At 36.3% G+C, this 6,173-nt stretch overlaps 1 pseudogene across 1 annotated transcript; it reads left to right on the top strand.

Moving 5' to 3' along the window:
* The first annotated feature begins 250 nt into the window (after window positions 1-250).
* Window positions 251-3,394, top strand: LOC145797274 (pentatricopeptide repeat-containing protein At3g49170, chloroplastic pseudogene; annotated as a pseudogene). The gene has a single exon (XR_014338591.1). The product of XR_014338591.1 is annotated as a pentatricopeptide repeat-containing protein At3g49170, chloroplastic pseudogene (transcript).
* The last annotated feature ends 2,779 nt before the right edge of the window (window positions 3,395-6,173 follow it).

The following is a 6,173-nucleotide window of genomic DNA, read 5'->3' as shown; positions in this document are numbered from 1 at the left end:
TTAAAAACAAATAAATTTACATAATCAATAAATTTATATTCAAATTACGTACTTTTATAAAATCATTTATATAAATTCATAAAAAAAATATGTAATTTTGACTTGTTTTGAGAAATTGATTAAAAGTTGAATTTTTAATTTTTTAAATTATTTTTTGAAAAAACATATAAAAATAAAGAGATGATATTAAAAAAAAATTAAAAAGCAAAAAAAAATTCACTTTTAACCAAATTTTCAAAATTAGCAAATTTACTCGAGCATAGACGTAAACAAACAGTGGTTGTCGCCTCCACCCCCACAGCACTCATCAACACAGCACCACGACTGTCCAATCCTCTCGTCAACAAATTTGGATCCTATTTCGGGTAGAAAACCGTTGAAGAAAGAGCAATGTTCGTTCTCTCTCTACCATCTCCCCCCAAATTACTTCCACCTTCCAACTTAACCATAAACCCTTCCCTCCACAACACCTCCTCACCATCCACCCAAACCCTGAAACACCCCAATTTCGAACCATTCAAGGACCGTCTGATCCGTCTGGCCAATCAGGGTCACCTCCACCAGGCAATCTCAACCCTTGATCTCATGACCCAACAAGGACTCTCCCCAGACCTCGTCACCTACTCTGTCCTCCTCAAGTCCTGCATCAGAACGCGCCAATTTGATCTGGGTAAGCTTGTTCATTCCAAATTGTCCCACTCACTACTCGACCCTGACTCGGTCCTACTCAACTCACTCATCACCTTGTATTCCAAATCCGGTGATTGGGTAACTGCTAATTCTATCTTTAACGGTATGGGTGAGCATAGAGACATGGTTTCTTGGAGTGCGATGATCTCTTGCTTCGCTCATAATGGTATGCAATCGCAGTCTATATCTACCTTCTTTGATATGCTTGAATTTGGAGAGTATCCAAATCAATTTTGCCTCGCTGCCGTGATGCAGGCGTGTTCAAACTCCAAGAATGCTTGGATTGGGAAGATAATTTTTGGGTTTGTGATAAAGACGGGCTATTTTGAGTCTGATGTGTGTATTGGGTGTGCATTGATTGATATGTTTGTGAAGGGTTGTGGTGATTTGGGTTCTGCAAAGAAAGTGTTTGATATAATGCGTGAAAGAAATGCCGTTACTTGGACTCTGATGATTACTAGATATTCTCAGCTGGGTCAGTCCAAGGATGCTATTGAGTTGTTCATTGATATGGTAGTTAGTGGCTTTATACCTGATCGGTTTACTTTTAGTAGTACTATTAATGCCTGTGCGGAGTTGGAATTGTTGTCACTTGGGCAGCAATTGCATTCTCTGGTTGTCAAGTCTAGGTTGACTTTGGATGTTTGTGTTGGCTGTAGTTTGGTGGACATGTATGTAAAGTGTGCAGTAGATGGATCCATGGTTAATTCGAGGAAGGTTTTCGATCGGATGCCTGATCATAATGTTATGTCTTGGACTGCAACTATCACAGGGTATGTGCAAAGTGGAGGGCATGATAAGGAAGCCATTGAACTCTATTGCAGAATGATCGATGGTCAAGTTGTTCCTAATCATTTTACATTTTCCAGCCTTCTAAAGGCATGTGGAAATCTTTCTGGTCCAGCAGCTGGTGAACAGATTTACACCAACGCAGTGAAACATGGTCTTGCTTCAGTAAATTGTGTGGGAAATTCTCTTATTAGCATGTATGCTCGATCTGGTAGGATGGAAGATGCTCGGAAAGCTTTTGATATTCTATTTGAGAAGAATTTGGTTTCTTACAACACAATTGTTGATGGGTATGCCAAGAATTTGGATTCCAATGAAGCCTTTGAACTCTTCAATGAAATTGAGGATACAGGAATTGAGGTTGATGCTTTCACATTCGCTAGTCTCTTGAGTGGAGCTGCAAGCATAGGTGCCGTTGGTAAGGGTGAGCAAATCCATGCTCGGTTAATGAAAGCAGGGTTCAAGTCAAACCAATGTATATCTAATTCTTTGATCTCTATGTATTCTAAATGCGGAAACATTGAAGCAGCTTTGCAAGTTTTCTCTGAAATAGAAGATCATACTGTAATATCATGGACATCTATTGTCATGGGTTTAGCAAAACATGGATTTGCAACAAGGGCTTTGAAGATGTTCCAAGAAATGCTTAAGACAGGCATAAAGCCAAATGAGGTCACCTACATTGCTGTTTTATCAGCTTGTAGCCATGTGGGTATGATCAATGAGGGATGGAAGCACTTCAATGCAATGTACAAAGAACACAGGATAAGCCCGAGAATGGAACATTATGCATGTATGGTTGATTTATTAGGCCGATCAGGCTTCCTAGAAGAAGCCATTCAGTTCATTAACTCGATGCCTTTCATGGCTGATGCTTTGGTTTGGCGTACATTGCTTGGAGCTTGTCAAGTTCACGGTAATACAGAGGTTGGGAAACATGCTGCCAAGATGATTATTAAGCAGGAACCTAATGATCCAGCAGCATACATTTTACTATCAAACTTATATGCGTCATCAGGTCAATGGGATGAAGTGGTAAGAATCAGAAAAAACATGAAAGAGAGAAATTTGGTAAAGGAAGCAGGCTGTAGCTGGATAGAGACAGAAAATAGGGTGTACAACTTCCATGTAGGGGATACTTCTCATCCGCTAGCACGAGAAATATATGAAGAACTAGATCTGCTGTCTCTCAAGATAAAGGAGTTGGGTTATGTCCCTAATACAAACTTTGTTCTTCACGATGTGGAGGAGAAACAAAAGGAACAATATTTGTTCCAACACAGCGAGAAAATTGCTGTGGCATTTGGTCTTATAAGTACATCCAAATCGAAACCCATCAGAGTATTTAAGAATCTTCGCGTCTGTGGAGATTGCCACACTGCTATGAAGTACATATCAATAGCAACAGGGAGAGAAATAGTGTTGAGGGATTCTAACAGGTTTCATCATTTCAAAGGAGGGGCTTGCTCGTGCAATGATTACTGGTGATGATCAATTTATTTCTTTGAAACAAATGAAAATGACAGAATTTCATGGACTAGGGGATGTGTGCTATATTGAGCAAATCTGTTAAGCAGTCCCTTCTGTTGCATTACCTGCTGGTGCAAGCAGTGCTAAGCCGAGCTACAAGAACTCTGATAATTTTAGTCAAAGGCAAGGCCAGATCAATATAGCATACCAAATTGCTATCTATGTTCACCATAAGGCCAGATATACAAATTGCTTCTTAGGTCTCGTTTGGGAACATGCTGTTTTAGTAACTTTTTTGGCTTTTTAGTTAAAATATGATGTAAAAAAAACTAATATATTTGGGATGACTTTTTGACTTTTTATGAAAAGAAGTGCAAAAAGTAGAGAGAAAAGGAAATCTTTGACTTTTTGATATAGGTTGTTGACTTTTTAGATTTTTTAGTAACTTTTTAACTTTTTTGCTAAAAAAGTCACTTGCCAAACGAGGCCTTATATTACAATTTCAAGATCAGTCACAATGGTGGAATGGGGCTGAACTTGCCTTCCGCAGAACCCAAGAAGAAGAAGAAAATTTGTCACACTCCAAAATTCATGACTGTAAAAAAAAAAAAAATGTAAAATGCAACTCAAACAGGATAGATGACCAAAACATTTTAATATACACATATAAGCAGAGTTAATAGCATAGTTAATTCATTTGTGTTCCGCAATAGGATTACAAAATATTGTCACGCCAAAAGTCAAAGAAAAAACAACTAGTAGTTTAAGTCTTCAAGTGAACCACGGCTCCAACACTTCATCTTAATTGCCTTTGGGATAACCTTCACCATCTTAAACTGTTTCCTCACCTGGCATGACACGTCATGAGCTTGAAATGCCCAATAAAAATATACACACTCCCATATCTTCTATCAACCAATCAATCATACACAGAACAAATCGGGTAACATAACATACAATACTACAATAAGGTTCTGTGAATTAGTACTTAGGCTAGATATCTAGAATCCCCCAAAGATATCCTTCTACCCAACCACAAGGATTGGACATCGGACTATTCAGAACTCCCCTTTTGCTGCTTTACAGACCTTACCAACTATGCCCACCTCCCAATTATTTACCGGCCAGTGACACTAATGGACTTCAAAAGTGACGGCCAAACAAGTGAGCTCGCTTACACCCAAATCGTGCCTAGGGTTGCTTACACCCTGCACATATCATACCAAATCGTGCCTAGGGCTCGTTTACACCCTACACATACCAAAGGCCTCGCTTACACCCTGAAATCACCGCATAGAGTCTGAATACATCTGTGTCATCCTAGGGGTTCGTTTAGACCGCTTGCGCAAGGCTTAACTTATTTGGTATTAATCTCATCATAATTCATGTTATTCATATGTATAAATTATTCCGAAACACTAGTGTGAACGTCACCCATTGCCAACCCCTTATCATTTCCCGTTTATTAGATCTTTTGATAACTAAGTTCGTCACATTCGGTAATATAAAAGAGCATAAGACAACATAAGAGAAGAAATATAGCCCATGATAATCATATATAAGTATGGTAAAGCAAACAAACAACATTAAGCATGTTTTGAAATACTTAGACACAAATAACATAATACTTTTAGAACTGCAGAGTTAAAAAGAATGCTTTGGGAAAAATACTTCCAGGTCATATTAGGGGTTGAAATTGCACAGAAACAATAAACAACATGTCTATTTTCAGTTCCAATTTTCAAATTTTGCACAGCATAGCCAGAAATTCACCTACAAGCTCGGTTCGAAAACCTGCCCAGATTTGTCACTCTTTGGGAAAACTAGCTTTCCTCTCAACCTACTCGAAGATTTTCACCAAAATAAATTATGTTGGAAAGAGGACTCAGAATTCTAAATTTTGACAAAAGAACCAACATGAGATGATTTTTCTAGAATTTTATAAAATTGCAAGAAGTGGACTGTTTTTCAGAGTCTTAGGACCAGATTTTTAAACAAAATATCCAAGCCCTAAAAATACACAATGAGGGGCTAATAAAATTATTATAAGCTCTAAACACACCAATTGTTCTATATTAAATTCAAATTTGATAAATAAATAAATTTGATATTTATTTTAAAATAGAGAAGTTGCAGCAGTGCATATTTTGAACAAAATTGCAAGACAATGTCACCAATTCATACCACACTTGCATACACATCAAAAATCATATTTACCATTAATATATAGCACAAGAAAGCATACTCGACATAGAATGGGATGGGTGAAAGAATTAGAGAAGACAAGAGAGAGGTCTGATTCTTACATTAACTCAAGAAAACAACTTTTCTTCCTCCTTCTTCTTCACTTCCTTATAATTCACAATCTCCTCCTCTCACCTTCTCCTTTGCTATTGAAAATATGGGTAGGGAATGGGGAAAATGTTCTCAATTTATAGGAAAGGGATGTAGGTTGAAAAGGCAATTTTATCCTTAGGCAATTACTGTTCCTTAATAGCTAAGAAAATTATCTTGATGACTAAGGAAAATAGAAAACTAATAAGTATTTGGATATTATTCTCAAATCTTCTAGGTGGTTCCACATCTAAGTTTTTCCCAAAATAATATTTATAAATACATATGTAAATACTCATTTTCCAATAAATAATAAATAAAAGAAAAGAATAAGATATATGAATTAATTTAGAGATAAGGGGTTAAAATAAATAAAAACTAGGTATTTTAAAATATAACATGGCGTTCTAGCACTGTAGGAAATTGTACTTTTGGTGACTAAATTTGGTGACTAAAAAAAATTTAGTCGCCAAAAGTTTTGAAATTGGCGACCAAAAATTATATTAGTCAGCAAAAGTACAAGATTTAGCTACTAATTTTTTTAGTCGAGGTATATTGATTATTGGCGACTAAAAAAAATTTAGTACCTAAAAATGCCACAATTGGCGAATAAAACAATTTTTAGTCGCTAATATGCTACAATTGGCGACAAAAATTTTTTTTAGTCGCTATAGAGTTAGATTTGGCTACTGAAATTATTTAGTTGCCAAATGGAAAACAAAAAATTACTTTTTATCTTTAGCGACCAAAAGGTTGGTCCCCAAAAATTTATTTTCAACTACTAAAATATGTTTTAGTCGATGTAGAGTTAGTTTTCGCTACTAAAATTATTTAGTCGCCAAATGAAAAAAAAATACTTTTTATCTTTTAATGACCAAAAGTTTAATGAG

Source organism: Camellia sinensis, chromosome 1 (genome assembly GCF_055761805.1).
Source record: "Camellia sinensis isolate YWXY chromosome 1, ASM5576180v1, whole genome shotgun sequence".
Classification (NCBI taxonomy): domain Eukaryota; kingdom Viridiplantae; phylum Streptophyta; class Magnoliopsida; order Ericales; family Theaceae; genus Camellia; species Camellia sinensis.
This window is presented reverse-complemented; position numbering and strand designations above follow the sequence as displayed.